The sequence below is a fragment of the Sarcophilus harrisii genome, chromosome 3 (assembly GCF_902635505.1).
Source record: "Sarcophilus harrisii chromosome 3, mSarHar1.11, whole genome shotgun sequence".
Lineage (NCBI taxonomy): Eukaryota > Metazoa > Chordata > Mammalia > Dasyuromorphia > Dasyuridae > Sarcophilus > Sarcophilus harrisii.
The window spans coordinates 96877163-96897767 of NC_045428.1; the positions used below are offsets into that span (position 1 = coordinate 96877163).

At 33.7% G+C, this 20605-nt stretch overlaps 1 pseudogene; it reads left to right on the top strand.

Annotated features, from left to right (window-relative positions):
* Positions 1–919: 919 nt before the first annotated feature.
* On the top strand, positions 920–7317 carry LOC100915330 (annotated as a pseudogene).
* Positions 7318–20605: the final 13288 nt, after the last annotated feature.

The window sequence follows — 20605 nt, forward strand, 5'->3', positions numbered from 1 at the left end:
AATAACATTGATATTAACCACTGGTCAGAGTTAAGAGGACAATGTTTTATAAATTGTAATTTTGTTTTTATGTACACATAAATCTGTCTCCATATAAATAATTTAGTTATAAGAAATATAAAGTACAATGTTAATATTTGCTACATACTTAAGTTTGTGGAATATATTTGAATAATAATGTGTCAGTGAATGACATTGTGAGAATTGGATGAGAGTTTAGTTTCCATAGAGTTAAATGAAACCTAAATCAGAGAAATGAAAATGAAACCTAGGGATTAGGTTGACATGAAACATAGGAAACAAAATGTATAGAGGGTCTACATAGAGGGCACTATGCCAAGGGGAGATATAGTCAGGAGTGGAGACACACTCTGTAACCTCGATAATACTCTATCAATGGGGAATCGGGAGGAATTTGCACTTCAGGATAGGAAAGAAAGACTACCTTCAGCTGCAAGAGTGCCTGTGCTCTTGCAGGAATGTAAAATAAAATTTTATCTAGATTCATCAGTGACTCAGTGAAGTTCTTTGTAAGATACTTTTTTTTTTTTTTTTTTTTTTTTTTTTTTTTTTTTACAATAGACAGAGAAGACTCAACAGGAAAATTTTAAGCATAGGAACACTTCAGTATACACACACACACACACACACACACACATCCAGAGGGCCAAGTCACAGAGGTCTAAGGAAGTAAGGAATGGAGTCAGGACTCTGGATCTATGATATATGTGCTCACCATTGTTGCCAACATCCCCTCTAGGTGGCAATAGGACTTTCTGGCTACTCAGTATTTAGAGGTGACTTATTTGAATTGTGTATAAATGGGATCTCAACAATGATCTCTGTTGCAGTTTTGACCCAGGAGAGCTTTACAGAACACCTAGCATGTAGATAAAAGTTGTTCCTTTTAAGTTGAATGATGAAAGTGATCCTCAAATTTATTAAAAAAAAAAAAAAAGCCTTCCCTTCACTTCCTGGGAAGTGTGCTTATTGGAACAGCTTGGGAACCTGTTATCATCTGGGGAAACAAGATCCTCTCCATTAAATCCTTCCTCATTACTCAAGTGTTTCATGCTCCCCTGGAAGAAAGGGACTACAAGGACATAAACCAGTTTGGGGAAGGAGAGCAATGAAAGAGCTGTCTGGACAACATATAGAGGACTGGTGCTCACCTGGAGCTATCCCTTACCACAGACTAAGACCCCTAAGTCATGGTCTTTGGAAAGTTGGAAGGATTCATGAAGGCTCAGAAGAACATTGTTGTGAGGATGCCGACACAGGCTTCATCAATGGTGGCCATTCCCACATCATTGCTTTGTCATTGACAAGAAAAAGAGAGAAACTATAGGAATTGGAGCTCAAAACTGCAACCCAGGTCCAGATTCCTCTCCCAGAGAATCCCAGCAACCAGATCAAAGAAAACTAGCACTAAAAAGGATATTGAGAAAGCATGGCATGAAGTCCTATTGACCTCACTTGAACAGAAAACATAGAGAAAGTGTTTCACCCTTTCATTTCTGGGTCATACAACAGTCTGGTAAACCAGATCATTCAGGAGATGGACAGGAATCCCATCTTGAACTCCACTGAGATTATCTTCACCAGATTGAAGGAACAGCTGGCTGCAGGTTGTGGTCTGCATCAAGATGACATACAAGAAGAAAAAGAAAGCCATCACCATTGCAGTAAGGGTGAAGAAGTCTCAGCACAAGTGTATCATAAAGCTGATGTGCAATGGGCTTCCCTTCAGGAGATTCTGAAGAGAACTGGAATGTTGGTCAAGATCAAACTCATAGAACACAGCTCAGATACTGATCTTAGCGACAAACCTGAGAAGTGAGGGCAAGTGCTAATACCAAAACCTATGCTAAGTTCAAGAGTTTCCTTGTCCCCTCTGTCTCTGTGCTACATTGGATTCACTGTTTCATCATAGGCAAGAAAAGCGAAACCTGGCCAAAATTACTTAGTAGGTGCCAAAGTTTCACATAGAATTTACTAAAGGAGAAAATAAAATTATAAGGACATAAGAAACATGTCAATGTGGCTGAAGAACAAAAATAGGTCATGGTTAATGATCTGATTAACCAAATGGCTTATGTTGAGCTCAATACTGGCTACAAGTTCCACACATATCTGATTGGAACAAATGATACCCAAATGGATAGAATCAAAGATCAGCACAACATTAGAATCTCTCCTGACAGTGAAAAAAAGAAAGCAACTTGATCCAAATTGAGGAGAACCCTGAAAACATCCAACAAGCTAAGAAAAACCTGCTGGAACTTTAATCTTATATGAAAAATCTTCATAGGACTTATCACTGAGAAGAAATTTCATGGAACAATAATTGTGCAGAAAGATAAACAAAGCCATGAAATTTGTGATAAATTCCTGGAAGTTATCCTCAATTTTTCAGACTCAGCCCCAAAAAGTGATATTATTCAATTCAGAGGCTCCAAGCAAGTGATAGAAAATATACAAAATATATTCAGAGATGGATTTATTATTTTACTTAACTTTTTTTGAGGGCTTTTTTTCAGGGGAAAACTAGGCTTTCTTTCATAACATGACTTTTATAGAATTTGTTTGCATACATTTACAGCATCTCAATTTGGGAAGGGAGAGAGGAAGGGAAAGACTTTGAAATTCAAAGTTTTAAAAATAAGTATGAAAAGATGTTTCACATATAATTGTTAAAAACAAAATATTATAAATATATGGATGTTTGTATGTATATATACTTGCAGAAGATGGTGGCAAATCTGGTTGAAAATAACTATTCCATTTCTGTTCTGGTCTTCAAACAGTTCCACAAGAACATCATTGGGAAAGAAGATGTAGACATCAAAAAAGTTTTATGAAGAAAACATCAAATTTGATCTGCCAATAGAAAATAATTTAAAGACCATTGTCATCACAGGCAGGCAAGGCTTGTTTTATGAAGTTGCTTGAAGCCCATCTGGCTAGTATTAGAGAAGTGGAATTGTCCTTTCTACCCAAGTATCATAAGTTTCTCATTGGTATCAAATGCTACTTCACCCATTTCATCATCAACAAGTATGTATACACATAGGTGGGAGGTAATTGCTACTTCTGGAAATTATGTTCCAGCCATTTACCTTTACTCTGTATGTGTCTCCCTGTGTCAGATGTGATTCTTGTAAACAAGATATTTTAAGATTCAGTTTTAATCTTAATATTTGCTTCCATTTTATGGGAGAGTTCATGCCATTCACATTAAGAATTGTGATTACCAGCTCTGTATTTTCCTCCCTCTTATTTTTCCCCTGTATATGCATTTGTTCTCTCTTTCCACTCCATCAGTAGTCCTGTGTTGTTGTTTTTTAACCCATCTCACCTCTTATCTTATATTACCCCTCCCTTTTCTCTTACTAATGTTTTTTAAACCAACCCCTTCCCCTAGTTTATCTCCTCTCAATCCTCCCCCCTCTCTTAGTAGTGTTTTTAACCCATCTCTACCCACTACCTTATCTTCTATCTACCCTTCTCCCTTCTCTTACATTTTTTCTGTAGTATTCTTCCTTCCTTTCTCTCCTTTCCCTCACTTTTCTTTTCCTCTTCTTCCTCCTACTTCTTTTTAGGTTAAATAAGTTTCTATACCCAACTGAAGGAATAAGTTATTCTCTCTTAGAGACAAAACTGATGAGATTAAGCTTCAGAAATTGTTATTCTTCTTCTTTCCCCCCTCAAAAGCAATAGGTTTTTTTTGAGCTTCTTAGTGTGTACTCATTGTCCCATTATACCTTCCCTTTTATCTTTTTACAGCACAGCCCTTTTCCTGCTACTTTGCTGTATTTTTCTTTGATATCACATTAGAGTTCATTCACAACCATACCCTCTGTCCATGAGATTTGATTTGCCTCAATGTCAGATATCGTTCTCAAGAGTTTCAGATATTTTTTCCCATCTAGGGATGTAAATATTTTAACCTTTAACTATATTTTTCCTCTGTTTACCTTTTTATGGTTCTCTTGAGTCTTGTGTTTGTAGATAATCTTTTTTTGTTTTATTCTTTTTTCAATAGAAATGATTGAAAATCTTTTACTTCATTTAAACTCCATCACCTCCTCTGAAAGATGATGCTGAATTTCACTGGATAGTTAATTCTTGGTTGTAACCCAACAGCCATTGCATTCAAGAATATTGTATTCCAAGACCTCTGATCCTTTATTTTCGAAGCTGCCAGATCCTGGGTAATCCTGACTCTATCTCCTTGATATTTGAATTGTTTTTTTCAAGCAATTTACAGTATATTTTTCTTGAGATCATAGTTTTGAAGTTTTGCAACAATGTTCCTTAGGGTTGTCCTTGTGGGATCTCTTTCCAGAAGATAAATTCTTTCAATGAATATTTCTCCCTCTGGTTCTATGATATTGGGGCAGTTTTCCTTAATGACCTCTTCTAGAATGCCATCCAAGCTTTTTTTTTTTTGGTCATGGCCTTCAGGTAGGCCAGTGATTTTTAAACTGTCTCTTCTGGATCTATTTTCCAGGTTGTCTGTTTTTTTGCCAATGATCTATTTTTCATATCAACTGTTTTCCAGTAAAATATTTCACATTTTCTTGTATTTTTTCATTCATTTTAGTTTGTTTAACTGATTCTTGCTATCTCACAAAGGCATTACCTTCCATTTGATCTGTTCTAGTTTATAATGTGTGATTTTCTTCAGTTAGCTTTTTATCTACTTTATTATTTGGTTTATTATACTATTTAAGTGATTGTTTTCTTCAGACATCTTTTTTTCCTTCCTTTTCCAAACTATTAACTCATGCATATCTCTCATTTCTTTTCTCACTTTTCCTTCAACCTCTCTTATTTGCCTTTTGAAGTCTTTTGTGAGCATTCCCATGAAACCTCTTTGGGTTTAGGAGTAATTGATCTCACTCTTTGAGATTACTTTTGTGGACATTCTGTCCTTTTCTGAGTTTGTGTTTTGCTCTGCCCTATCACCATACTAGCTTTCTATGATCAAGGTTCTTTTCTGTTTCTTGCTCATTTTCTTTTCTTTTCTTTTGGTATTTACTGTTTTGTTTTGTTTTTTTACATTTAAGGTGGAGCTCTGCTCCTGGGGCAAAGGTGGTACTGTCTCAAGCTTACTGTGTAACTCTGTGCCTTGGCTTTGTACACAGAAGCCCCTTGTGTTTATAGAGGTAACTTTGCCTACTCTGTTAAGGAAACAATATGGTTTCCCAGAGTTTGCCTTCTGAGCAGAGACTGGAAGATGCCCACTGAATTGCTCCTGTACTGAGCCAGGATTGATAGTCACATTTGCTAATTTGCTATAATTAAGACCCTCTCATTAGCTTTCTGAACGTCTATCTCACCTGGGCTGAACCCAAATGATACTGATCTTTCTTGAAGTTTTTTCAGCCTATCTTGAGTTGGAGAGTGGTTTTATTCTGTCAGACTTTATTCGAAGGCTTGGTTTCATATGGTATTTTGAGAGAAACTGGAAGAGCTCAAGCAGCTTCCTGACTTTACTCTACCATCTTGACTCTATCCCTGGAACTCAGAGCAAAGATAGTTTTCAACATTCATTCCTGCAAAAACTTGCGTTCCATTTTTTTTCCCTTTGTTTCCCCCTCCCCTTCCCCATATAACAAGTAATCCAATACATATTAGGCATGTGCAATTTTTCTATAAAAATCTCTACAATTCTACATAAGAAAAATCAGCTCAAAATGGGAAAAAATGAGAAAGAAAACAAAATGCAAGCAAACAATAACCACCACAAAAGTGAAAATACTATGTTGTGATCATACTCAATGCCCACAGTCTTCTCTCTGGGTTCAGATGGCTCTCTCCATCACAAGACTATTAGGACTGGCATGAATCACCTCAGTCTTGAAAAGAGTCTTGCCTATCAGAACTGACTATCATATAATCTTACTGTTGCTGAATCATCACTATTTCATCATCTAAAGAGACCAGGTCTTACATAAAGTTATTGTGTAGAGACAGCAAAAAATGCATTCAGGAGATCAGCTAGGATTTGGAGGATAATAGAGTTTCCATCCCCCAGAAGTACAACTGTTTCATCATGGGCTTCAACTGTTCCAGAACAATTCATACTGTCCAGTATTTTTTTGTCCAGATTTTGTTTCCTGACAAGGAGGAAAATATGTTTCCCATTGCTGAGCCAATAGTTCAAGAAAATGGGGAAGAAATCGGGAAGGGAAAGGAAATAAGCAGCAGTTAGCAGCAATAGTTAAGTAATAGCAGATATAGTAGTAGGATCAGCAACAGTATCAGTAGCAACAGCAGTAGCAATAATAGTAATAGTAGTAGAAGTAGTAGTAGTAGTAGTAGTAGTAGTAGTAATAAGTTAACCCTAGTTCTCTAAGAAATCCTCATAATTTCCAGTGGAAAAGAAAAGTGTGAGATTGGCAAGAAAGCTTTTGAGGAACTGATTTCTGTCACTTTCAAGGTCAAAGTATCATTTCATGTCCATCACTATATAATTGGACAAAAAGGAAGTTGCATCCATAAATGATGGATGAATTTGAGATGAATATCCAACTCCTATAACCTGAGCTGCAGTCTGACATCATTGCCAGATAATGGACTTGCTGTCTACTAAGACCAAGCAAAGGCTGGATTCCTACAGTGAGGAGCTGCAAGTAAAACAGAAGGATTGCTCTTTGAGAAGCTGTAAGCGGAATGTCACTATAGATCCTAAATATTATGCTACAATTATTGGGAGGAAAGAGAGGCAGTGGTCACCCAGATCTTTATGGAACATGAAGTGAATTTCCAGTTTTCCAAAAATGATGATGAAAATCAGGCATAGGACCAAATTACTATCACAAGGTAGGAAAAAAATACAGAAGCTCCCCATGATGCAGTTATGAAAATTGTTGGAGATGTGGAACGGATATTCTCGGAGAATAGATTCTCACTTAACTATCAAGTCCTCACCCACATTATTGTAATCTGAGGCAAGACCATCTGCAGAATCATGGATGAGTTCACAAGTAGACATTTATTTCTTACAGAACAGAGCCCCACCTTAACTCTGTGACTATCAAAGGACTTTCTCAGAATGTGGAAGAAGCCACTGATTATGTCCTTAGAGAAACAATACTTGGGCTGATGTGGTAGGTACTAAGGCTGCAGGTTTACAAGAAGCCCTTTGTCTATGAAGAGGCCAAAGCCCAATCCAAAGGCTTTCTGGTGAAGAATGCCTAATGGGCATCAAGCAGCAGTGAAGAGGTTCCTGACATGAGAAGCTCTGAAAATTTCCCAAGCTTTGGGGCTCAGATAGACCCTAAGATTCTGCCTTGGAGCCTCAAATGATAATGATCAAAATGGAGAAAGCTCTCCAGATGACAATCTGTATGTACAATCACAAATACTGTGTCTTAATCTGACCCAGTAATTGGATCCAATGTAAATTGTGTGTCTCTTTCTTACCTCCCCACCCCCACCATCACCCACACAAAGAGGATTCCCAGCTGGAGTGATGGGTCCTATTATCTGCTGACTTCAATTGTTCAGGACTTTATCAGGTGTCCAGTTTATGCTCAAGGTCTGTTCTGTGATGTCTCCATTCTAGAATAGGCTTTCCACTGTTTTACATATATATTAAAAGCATAAGTGAAATGCTTCAAAATAGAAGCAACTGAGATTTTAAAAAAAATAGCAAGAAAAGCTTGAATAATTTAACTTTCTTTACTCCCTATATGTACAAAAAAGGAGAGGCAAATATATTATGATAAATAATATATAGTACTTTAAAGAGTTCAAAGCCTTTTACAAATATCATTTTATCCACAGAACATAATCCTGATATAGATGTTGTTATTCCCATTTTTACTGTTAAAAAAACCGTAAAAGTAAAAGTCATTTTTTTTTGTAAGTAAAAGGCATTCAACCAGGGTCACACAGGTAAAAATGTGTCTGAGACTTGGATTAAACTCAGAGCTTCTTGACTTGAAGTCCAATAATACCTTCCCAAGCTATGAGTGCATGATGAGCTCATTTTCTGGATGTCACTTCTAAGAATTCAGATTTCAATTGGCTGCCTAAGCTAAGGGACATCAAAACATGTTTTCTTTCTTTTCTTTATTTGCTGACACCCTCTGAGAAGTAATAACCAGAGCAGCTGCTGCAGTAGTAGTAATAGCAGTAACAGTAGGCATAGCAGGAGCAGTGTCTCAAGCAATAGCAGTAGTAATCAGCAATCAATAATACTCAATGGTAGCAATCAGCAGCAGTCAGCATTAGCACTAGCAGTAATAACAATAGTAATAGATATAGTAGCAGCAGCAGCAGCAGACAACAGTAATCAGCATCATTTATCAATAGTCAACAGGAATAATAATAATAGTAATAGTAGTATCAGCAACAGTAGCAGAAATAGTAATAGTGAGAGTAGTATTAAAGCAGCAGGAACACTAGCAGCAATAATAGTAGTAGTCAAGAGCATTTAGCAATAGATGACAGGCAGTAATCAACAGAGGTAAGTAGCAGGACTTATCAGAAGCAGTCAACAGTATTCAGCAGCAGCTGTCAGCAGCAACAATAATAAAAATAACAATAGCATCGATAGTAATATCAGAAGCAAGAGCAACAGTAGTTATAGTAGTAGTATCAGTAGCAGTATCAGTAATCAGCAGCAGTCAGCAACTATATATATATATATATATATATATATATATATATGTGTGTGTGTGTGTATATATATATATATATATATATTTGCTGATAATTCCAATGTTATATAAAATCTTGTATTTTTTCCTGTAACTACCTCTTCATCATTTCATATTGCAAAATAGTACTCCATCAAAATTATATGCCACAACTTATTCATCTATTCCCCACATTAATGAGTTTTCTCTCAATTGTTGCCACCACAAAAATAGTTGTTATGAATATTTCTGTATATATAGCTGCTTTCCTTTTTACTTTAATCCTTTTTAGGAAATAAATTTAGCTCTAGTTTTACTGAGTCAAAGGATATGCACAATTTTATAGATCTTTGAAAATGCTTCTATATTTTTATCCAGAAACATTGGATTAATTTACAACACAACCAGTGGTTTATTAATGTACATATTTTCTGTCACTCACTTAGGTATTTGTCATTTCTGATAGATGTGAGGTGTTACCTCAAAGCTATTTTACTTTACCTTTTTCCAATTAATGATAATTTAGAGCATTTTTCATATGACTATAGATAAGTTTGATTTCTTTTTCTGTAAACTCCTTGGTATATTCCTTGATAAGTTATCAGTTGGTGAATAGCTCTTATTTTTATAAATGTGACTCATTTATATTATATATATATATATATATATATATATATCCATGTGTAAATAAATATACACACATATATATTTGACATATTTGAGAAACAGAAATGATTCCAAAGAAAATCATACTGTTTATTTTTATATTGCTTCATTATTAGTGATAACTTTCTATCAAAATGTAGTGAATATCTCTTTGAATTGGGTTTATTTTTACTTTCACTTTGATATCATGATTCTATACTTTTTTGGTTTGTCTTTTTTTCTTCAACTGAAGCAGAATAGATCCTGCTCTAGTGCTGTGTTTTAAGATTGTATGTGTGTCTTTCCATTTCAAGTAAGTCTCATGTAAATAATATATTGTTAGATTATAGTTTCTAGTGTGTTCTGCTATCTGTTTTCCTCTTATGGGCGAGCTCATCACATTCATTTTCACAGTTATGTCTACATGTGCATTTTCTTTCATTCTGTTTTCTCTTGTTTCTTCTCTCTTTTTATCCTTCCCTCCTTCAAGTTTATTTTGCTTTTGACCACTATATTCACTAATCCACTTATCCTTTATTCATTCCACCTATCCCCATATCTTATCCTCTTCCCTTCCCTTCCCTTCCTATTTACCTACTAGACATTATAGATTCCTATACCCAATTATGTGTGTGTGTGTGTGTGTGTGTGTGTGCACACGCATGTGTTCAAGCATATACTATCCCATTTCTTCTTTGAAACAATTTTGATGATAGTGAGGTTTAAGCATTGCCTAACACCCGATTTTCCGTCAATATTAACACTCTTTTTTGTGACCCTCTTTTGTGTAAAATAATTTCCCCCATTCTATCTCACCATTTCTCCTAACGCCTCCTACTTCCTCATTCTTTAAATCTTTTTTAGATCACCCCAGCATAATTAAACTCATATTTCATGACTTCTGTCTATATACTCATTCTAATTGCCCTAAGAATAATAAAATGTTTAGGACTAATTTGAATGATCTTCCAATATAAAAATGTAAATTGTCTAATTTTATTGAATCTCTTATGATAATTCTTTCATTTTAATTTATGATGCTTCTATTCAGTCTTATATTCAACTTTAGTCTTTTTTATCAGAAATGCTTAAAAGTCTTCTTTTTCATTAAACATTCAATTTCCCCCTTAAATATTACACTTAGGTTTGCTGGGTAGGTTATTCTTTATTAACCTAATTAACCCAATGCTCCACTTCTTAAGACAGAAGCTGCTAAACCTTATTAGATCCTGACTGTGATTCCATGATATTTGAAATGATTTTTCTGACTGTTTGCAATATTTTCTCCTAGACCTGGGAGTTTTGGACTTGGATATAATATTGTTGAGAGTTTTTAATTTTAAGATTTCTTTCAGAAGGCTAATGGCAGATTCTTTAAATTTTCATTTTACCATCTGAATCTAAATTATCAGGACACAATTACATATAGATCTACATGCATATTATATATATATTTACATATTCATAATACATATACCTAGATGTATATATTATAAACCTATAATATTTTTAGGTAGTTCAATAATTTTTAATTTATCTCTCTTTGCCCTCTTAGATCAAAGTTATTTTTCCAATGTCACATTTCTCCTATTTTTCCATTCTTTTGGCTTTGTTTTATTGTTTCTTGATGTCTCATGGAGTCATTGACTTCCATTTACCCCATTGTAATTTATAAGGAATAAATGTATTCAGTTAAATTTTGTATCTCCTTGTTCAGTTGACCAATTCTGCTTTATAAGAATTTTTTTTCATGTAGTGAACTTTTGTACTTCTTTTTCCTTTTACTTTATACTGCTTTTATGGAATTCCTTTCTTCAGTGAAATTTTGTGCCTCTTTGACCTCTAAACCAATTACGTTTTAAGATGTTGTTTTCTTCAGTACTTTTTTATGCTTCTTTTACTAAGCTTTTAGCTCTATTTTCTTATTATTGCATTACTCTGATTTCTTGCCCACTTTTTCCACTTCTAATACTATTTTCTTCTTTAATTCTTCCACAAATCCTTTTTGATCTTGAGTTCAATTAACATTTTATTTTGAGAATTTGTTTCTGGCTGTTTCCCATTGTTGTCTTCTTCTGAGTTTATACCTTAATCTTTCTTGCCACCTTAGTACCTTTTTAAATAATTAAGTTTAGTTTTGGTTTTGTTGTTTGCTTCTTTTTTAATCTTATTTATGGACTTTCAACTTTAAATAAAAATTAAGCTTTCTTCACCTGGGGAGTGGAGAGGTACTGTGACAAGTTTCAGGCTTTTATTTTCCTAATTTTCTTTTCAGAAATAGTTTGCGGGGTTTGTAAATTATTTGTGCTTCCACAGTTGTATGATCTGGGTAGAGGTATTGCTCTGGGCATTACCCAGGAAAGAATTCTCCTCCCTTGCAGCCACTAGCATTTTTCTTATTCCTAAAACTGTTACCAGGTCACCTAATTTCTTGTAACCATATGCTCTAGCATTCTTCCTCATCTTGGAACTACAACCTGGTTCTCTGTTCTCTTTTGACCAAACATAAGCTCTACTTTTACATTCTGGAACAGGCACCCAAAACTGTAACTGAAGAGTTACCAGTCAGTGCAACTTAACCCAATGCCAGTAAGGAGACATAGAGATAGATAGAGATAGATATCACACACACACACACACACACACACACACACACACACAAAACATATCTATCTCTATCTATCTATAAGACACACATATATGTGTGTATATGTGTATATATATGTATATATATATATATACATATATATACACATGTATGCATGTGTATATAAATAAACCAGCTCTCCAACGCCTTAATATCTCTGAGCTTAGAGCTCCCAATGTGGTTGCTGTCATTGTTATAGCTACTTGCACTACTACTACTCTTGATCTTCCCATTACATATGCTCCTGGCCAATACTTACCAGATATCACAGTCTTCTACTGACTTTCTATATTGTCTTAGACTGGACAATTTCTGTTTGGCTTTTTATTGTTTCCATTGCTCCACAATTTGACTTAAGGAGTCATTTCTAACATTCTTTGGATAGGAATGTTAGAAGAGTTCTGCTAGGTTGCTACTTGTAATCTGTCATCTTGATCCCACACTGACATTGATGCTTTATTTTTTTTAATTAAGTGAGGCAGAACACTGTGGCTATTCTAAAATTTCTGAAATGATCTAATTGGTCACAATAGTGTTAGGATAATAGAATCATATAGATGGAGTTGAAAGGGACCTCAGGGTCTCTCTAGTACAAATTCTTTATTTTATGTATGAGGAAATTAAGACCCAAGGATATTAAGTAATTTTCCTAAAGTCATATAAGTAGTTAGAGTTTAAACACGGGTTTTCTGAATCTAGAATTGCTACCCAGGATTAAGAAAGAAATTTTCAAACAATGACAAACTTAACTCTTCTTAATTTGCTTCCTGAAATCAACTACCTTGCTGATGAGTGTTGTTTAGCTATCAGATCTGCCCTCCTCACTTTCTACTTTTTTTTTTTTTTAATTCTTGTAAGTAAAATAGCAGGAAGAGGAGACATACTTCATTTCTGTTGTCCACTTGGAAGCAGGAGTTGAAACCATCCATATTGGCCTATAGGAGACAATCAGTCCCAACAGCTGCGAGAAAAAGAAAGTAAAGAATAACACATGTTGTTCAACCAAAATGACATTAGAGAAGAAATGTCAGCAATTTTCTGATTGGAATTCAGCCAGGTTTTTGATAATGCCACTGAAATTATTTAATTAATTTTACTTCCATGAAAAAAAATACTTGCACAATTATAAACTCTATTTTATATCTAATCCTGAATAGCATTTTATTATCTTATCTTTTCTTTCCCCCTTCAGGACTAACTCATTATTAGAAGATTGTTTATCAAGTAACCAACATACAAATAACTAGGTAAAGTCAGAATGAACAACGTGGAGTACATGAATTTGAGTTTTCTGATCGCATATTTGGAATTTTCCTATTTCAGAATACATAGTATGGAATAATAATTGCCCAGTTACTTTAGATGAATTTTCCCCCCAATAATGAATATAATTTTCCTTTTCCATACCATGTATTCTGAAATAGGAAAATTCCAAATATGCGATCAGAAAACTCAAATTCTGAATCAGAACAGTGTTTCTAGGTAAAATCAAAATATTGTTAATTAAATATAACTAAAGAATTATTCAACAATCAATATTCTTTTGCATAACATACATTATGTCTAACTGATGGCATGTATAGATGGAAAAAGAATGATTATCTTTTGTAAAGTCTTATACATGCCACATTAGCCTGATAGGAAAGGCTAGCATTTGCACAGTTTAAGAAAATTCATCTAAAGTAACTGGGAGATTATATGAAAACTTGTCCATAAAACAAAGTCAATCTTATTACCAGCACTGTGCTCAGAAATTACCAACTTTCATTTTAATGACCTCCAGATGTATTGCACCATCCTTGTTTCTCATTTTAGTAAAATAGAACTGGAGTAACTATGCTCCAGGGAGTTAATGAGAAAAGAATACTATTTTTCAAGAATACAATTTTATTTCAGACATAAACAATCAAGGATGAGTTGTGAGTTTAAAGTGAGAAATTTAACATTCACCTGATGTTTATTCTTTGGATGGAGGGACCATCCAAATGAATATAATTGGACTTGGCTTTTTCTCTGCCAAAAGTTGGGATTTTAGCATGCATATTATACAAACAGTTTAGAAAACATACATAATGGTACTCAGTTTTGTTTTAAACTGTGATTTGGAAACGGAAAGTAACAACAGATGGAGCAAAATAAAATTGAATTTCTACTATATTGAAAACAAGCTTAAATACTGTGCTAGGCTCCCCTGTGGTCTTCTGGTTTGTCTGAAAGATTAAATGTGACAAGTTTTTCAGGGGACTCTTAGGTTACCTCTATTTGCAGTCGTGAAATTCAATGTTTTTAGTCAAATCTCTGTTTTTAAACCTTTCATGGCTATTTTTCTTTACAATCCATTAGAAGGACTACTTGATCAATAGTTATTTACCAATGACAAAAATACTCTGAGTTCATTATTTTTTCAGTCCTTACTAATATGTTCTTGTATGAGGATTCCAATATGACTGACTGACACCTCCTTGTAAATTTTTATCTGCTCATACCAAACATCACTCCCTGACTTACACCTTTACTTCACCTCAGTAAAGTGAATAAAATGATGGCAAATGAAAACTGTAGCAAATAGTAACAAAACCTTTTAGATGAAATGGATTACCGTGCCAGCATCCTTGTAATTAAAGGAACAGAATTTATTTTCTTTAGCAAGAGCACATTCAAAAAGTGTACCATTGCTTAAATTATCAATTGCAGCATTTATTCCATTTTTCAAAACTATTTTAGAGACATTTTTGGTATATGTTTTTACTTTGTTAAACCAATGTGTTTCCAAGAAAACATAGGTCAATTATATATGAAGTAGTTATTTATTTTACAATGACATATATTGTCTATAAATACTTTAAAAAACAATATGACTGATACTAGTCACTTACCTAGTACATAATTATTAATTAAGACTGCAGTTGTTCAAGTTACTTCGCATGCTTATTATTATTATTTGTACCTTCCTGGCTCCCAATTCCTTTAAGTCCATTAGTTTGTAAAGCATTGTTTGCCTATTTAAAGAAAACCACAAATGGTGCCATTTGCAGGGGTAGGACTTAAAAGGATTTCTTCTTGTTGTTTAATAAACAATTTCTTTAGCTCACCAATACAAAAACCATTAATACATCCTGCATCATCAAATGACCAATCCAGTGGAACTAAGCAGTAATGAACATGCCTGTAATTTCTGTGAAATTCTGAACTAAGTGATGAGAAACTAACAGATAAAATCAATTGCAAAACATTTTAAAAATATATCAAAGAGAATATAGTGTTTCTGTTTTAATAATAATCAAACCTTTACAAGAGCTACCATAATCCAAATTCTGTTTCTCTCTTAAGAAGAAACAGTATTCTATATACTCAATAGAAATTATAAAATGATTTTCAAATATTAAAAAAGTAAGAAAATAGGATTGTCTGGTACATCTTGACCTGGAACTATCTCTGATTGTGAAAAATGACAAGGAAAATGATTTAAGAAGTGCAGGTCTACCTAAGACAATAGGATCAATCATTTTGACAAAATTGACCTTTATTCTTTGTTAAGTGACTGCCTGTGCTTTTTTTTTTTTAAGCTAAATTGGTTGTTTGAATGGACCCAACAGACCTGTCATTTTTTTTTTTTTTCATAGAATCACTGACTTTCTAAAGTAGGGCATAACTTTAGAGATTATCTACTCTTATTTGAACATGGTTGAACAGGAATGACTACCATGAACTGATCAATAAAAAAGCTTTCCCAGGCTGTATTTGAAGATCTTCAGTGATGGACAGTTAACTTCCTATACAGCTCCAAAGTGATATTTCCAAAATACAGATTATTCCCCTACTCCAGAAACTTCAGTGGTTCCCTAGTGTCTCTAAGATAAATTCTAATATCTCTCTTTGGTCTTTTAAGCCATTCATAATGTGACTACAACCAACTGCAGGTTTATTGAACATTAATTGTCTTTATACCTCTCATATTCTAGTTAAATTGGTCTCCTTCCTATTCTTCATAAACAAATGTAATTTATACATCATCTTAGTAACTTGAACAAGTTGTCTTCTGTGCCTAGAACATACTATTCTCACTTCAGCATTTAAGAATCCCCTCCTTTCAAGGTTCAAATCATATGGTACTCTCTTACACAATGTTTTATTTATTTTCCAGTTATTAATAACCTCCCTTGAAGAAATTACTGTTTATATATGTTTTATATCATATTTGTTTATTTATCTTCACAATCTTTCTCACAATACTTTTTTTCTTTTATCTCTAGTTTCTTAAACAGTGCATGGCATACAGAAGAATTTTAATATGTTCTTTGACTAATTTTCTAATCATGTAGAATCAATAGTTTATAATACATGTTTGTTGAAAGAATTATGACTTTCAGTAATCATTTATTCCATATTAAAACACTCTTTCAGTTGTCATCTCTTCCTTTATCCCTGTCAATTCCCACTTATCTGCTGGGTAAGAGGAATTAATATATCTAAATCTGTGTCTAAATATAGTCCTCCCCTCTTTAAACTAATTCAGATGAGAATGAGTTTCAAGCATTTCCCACTCTGTTCCATTTACATACCTTTCTTTGCCTTTTTTATGTAAATCAATTTATCTAATCCATCTCACTTGCCCTTTCTCCTGCATCTCCCTCTTTCTCATTCTTCCTTTCTTCTTTTTGAGATCACTCTATGATAACAGACATATCCATGCTCAATTTTTAAATAGAAAATATTCTTAGGTACTACATGTATTAATCCCCCATATAAGAATGAAAATGTTTAATATTAAGATTTTTTATGATTTCTCACCCATATTTACCTTTTTATGTTACTCTTAAATTTTAGGATTGAATGTCAAATTTTCTATTTATTTTTAGTTTTTTCACCAGCTGTGCTTGAAATTCCTCTATCTTACTCTTCTATTTTTCCCCATATAAGATTATACTCAATTCTGCTGGATGGGTTATTTTTTATCATAATTCTATTTAATTTCCATTCCAGAATATCATATTCTATGCCCTCTGCTCTTTTATATTGGCAGTTGCTAAATCTAATATGACCATAACTATCACTCTAGCGTAGGGGTCCTCAAACTTTTTAAATAGGGGGCCAGTTCACTGTCCCTCAGACTGTTGGAGAGCCAGACGATAGTAAAAATAAAAACTTTGTTTTGTGGGCCTTTAAATAAAGAAACTTCATAGCTCTGGGTCAGGGGGATAATAGTCCTCAGGTGCTGCATCTGGTTGGCGGGCTGTAGTTTGAGGATCCCTGAAAGTATTTCGATGGCTTTTTTCGGGCTGGTTAAATTATTTTCTCCTTGGATTGGAAATGTTATAATTTGGCTAATACATTTCTGGGAGTTTTCATTTTGGGATCTCTTTTTGGAGGTGATCAATGGATACTTTTGAGTTTTACTTTGTCCTATGGTTCTAAGATACATAAGTGTTTGCCTTTATAATTTCTTGAAATATGATGCATAAGCTCTTTTAATTTTTCTTTTTAAATTTTTTCTAATAATACTTTTTTTTTAAATACATGCACAGATAGATCCTGTCATTCACCTATTCAAAATTCTGTGTTCAAAATTTCCCTCCTTCCATTCCCCTCTTCCCCTTCTTTCAGATAACAAAAAATCCAACATAGGTTAAATAACTCTAAACATATTTCCATATTCATCATGCTGTCCAAGAAATTGATGATCAGATAATATTATTTCTGCATATGATGTTTTCTTGGTTCTAGACACTTTACTTTGTATCAATTCATATAAGGCTTTCCATACCTTTCTGAAATCAACCTGTCCATCATTTCTTATAAAACAATAGTATCTAATTAGATTCATATATCATGATTTGTTCACATGTTCCCCAACTGAGGACATCTATTAAATTTCCAACCCTTGCCAATTCAAAAAGGGCACTACATTTTTTAAAATGATGAAATTAAGGAGTGAGAGAGGAATGTACTGGGAGAAAAGGAAAGGGAGAAGTGAAATGGTATAAATTATCTAAAATTTAAAAAAGAGAATAAAAAGCTTTTACAATGAGAGAATAGGGGGAGGAGAGGAGGAGAAAGTGAACCTTACTTTCATCAAAATTCGCTCAAAGAGGAAATAACATATACTCAATAGAGGTATAGAAATCTATCTTACGCTATAGGAAAATAAGAGTGATATGTGAAGAGGGGGAGAGAGACAAAAAAGAGGGCAGTTTGGGGGAAGGTGTGTCGAAATACTATTGAGAAGGAACAGAATGAAAGGAGAAGAGAAATTACAATTGTATTGTAATTGTAAAAATAATTTTTAAGCAAGTTTCTCTGAGAAGTCTCATTTCTCAAATATAGAGGGAACAGAGTCAAATTTATTAAAAAAAAAAAAAAAAAAAGAACTATGCCCCAATTGATGAGTGAGCAAAATTATGATCTTTGCCCAGTGGGGTATAAATTCATGCATATCCTTTTACTTAACAAAACCAGTAGTTGGCATGAATGAGATTTTTTTTTTTTTTAAGGAAAATGATCTATATGTACAAAAACATTCACAGCAGCTCTCTTTTCAGGACAAAAAACAATTGGAAATTGAGAGGATACCTATCAATCGGGGAATGGCTTAATAAACTGTGATGTGTGTTTATGATAGAATATTATTGTTCTATGGAAAATGATGATCAGCATGCTTTCAGTAAGAAAAAAATCTGGAAAATCCTCCATGAACTCAAGCAAAGGGAAATGAACTATATATAAAGTAATAGTAATGTTCCAAGATGACCTGCTGTGAATGACTTTTAACAATTTTTCTTGAGGGTTTTTATTTTCTTTAATGTGGGATTTCAAAGTTCTTTTACAACTTGACTTGTATGGAACTACTTTGCACATCTTCATGAATGGTTTCTTTATTTCTTTTTTTTTTTAATAGCTTTTTATTTACAAGTTATATGCATGGGTAATTTTACAGCACTGACAATTACCAAACCTTTTGTTCCAATTTTTCCCCTCCTTCCCCCCATCCCCTCCCCAAGATGGCAGGTTGACCAATACATGTTAAATGTTAAAGTATAAATTAAATACAATATAAGTATACATGTCCTAACAGTTATTTTGCTGTACAAAAAGAATCGGACTTTGAAATAGTGAACTATTAGCCTGTGAAAGAAATCAAAAATATAGGCAGACATATAGGGATTGAGATTCTATGATGCTTCATAGTCATCTCCCAGAGTTCTTTCCCTGGGTGTAGCTGGTTCAATTCATTACTGCTTTATTGGAACTGATTTGGTTCATTTCATTGCTGGAGATAGCCACGTCCATCAGAATTGATCATCATATAGTATTGTTGTTGATATATATAATGACCTCCTGGTCCTGCTCATTTCATTAAGCATTCATTCATGTAAGTCTCTCCAGGCCTTTCTGGCATCATCCTGCTGGTCATTTCTTACCAAACAATAATATTCCATAATATTCATATACCATAATTTATTCAGCCATTCTCCAATTGATGGGCATCCACTCAATTTCCAGTTTCTGGCCACTACAAAGAGGACTGCCACAAACATTCTTGCACATACAGGTTCCTATCCCTTCTTTATAATATCTTTGGGATATAAGCCCAGTAGAAACACTGCTGGATCAAAGGGTATGTACAGTTTGATAACTTTTTGAGCATCGTTCCAAATTGCTATCCAGAATAGCTGGATGTATTCACAATTCCACCAACAATGTATTAGTGTCCCTATTTTCCCACATCCCCTCCAACATTCCACATTATCTTTCCCTGTCAGTCTAGCCAATCTGACAGGTGTGTAGTGGTATCTCAGAGCTGTCTTAATCTGCATTCATGAATGGTTTCTTAATTGTGGATGGGGATAAGGGAGAGAACCTAGAACTGAAAGATTTTAGAAATCAATGTAATTTTTTTTTTTTTTTGTAACTGGGGAAATTATTAAATAAATAAAACAATTTTTTAAAAGGCAGCTACAATAAACATTTTTGCAAATATGGGTCCTGTTCCCTTTTTTTTTCTGATCTTTCTGCAATCTAGACCTATTAGAGATACTGCTATATCAAAGTATTTATAGTCCTTTGAGCATAGTTAGGCTATTTTATTGATCTTGGCTTTCTATTTCTATTTCAATAATTTTTAAATTGGCTCTCCTCAATTAATTATCCAGGTTGTTTTTCCTTTAAATTATCTCAAGGTTTTCCCCTATTTATTTCTCTTTGCCTTTTATTTCATTTCTTGATATTTCATGGAGTCATCAATTACTATCTAATCAATTATACTTTTTAAGGAGTTTTTTTTAATTTGTTTTTACATGAGCGTTTTTGCTTTGACCATTCTGTCAATTCTGATTTTAAGACTTTTAAAAAGCATTTTTGTGATTGTTTTTATAAAGATATTGATTTTCTTTTCACAATTTTCTTGTATTTCTCTCATCCCCCATTTTAAAATTTTTGAAACCTTTTAATTTTTTTTAATTTTTCTTTACTTCTCTGGAAATTCTGGTTGACACTGTGTCCAATTGGCATTTTTCTTTGAAATTGTGCTTGCAGATATTTACAGTTATTTTTAAGCCATTTTCTTCTGATTTTGTGTCTTGAACTTCTCTGTCAACAATATCAGAATTGACAGAATGGTCAAAGCAAAAAAGCTCATGTAAGAACAAATTAAAAAAAAAAA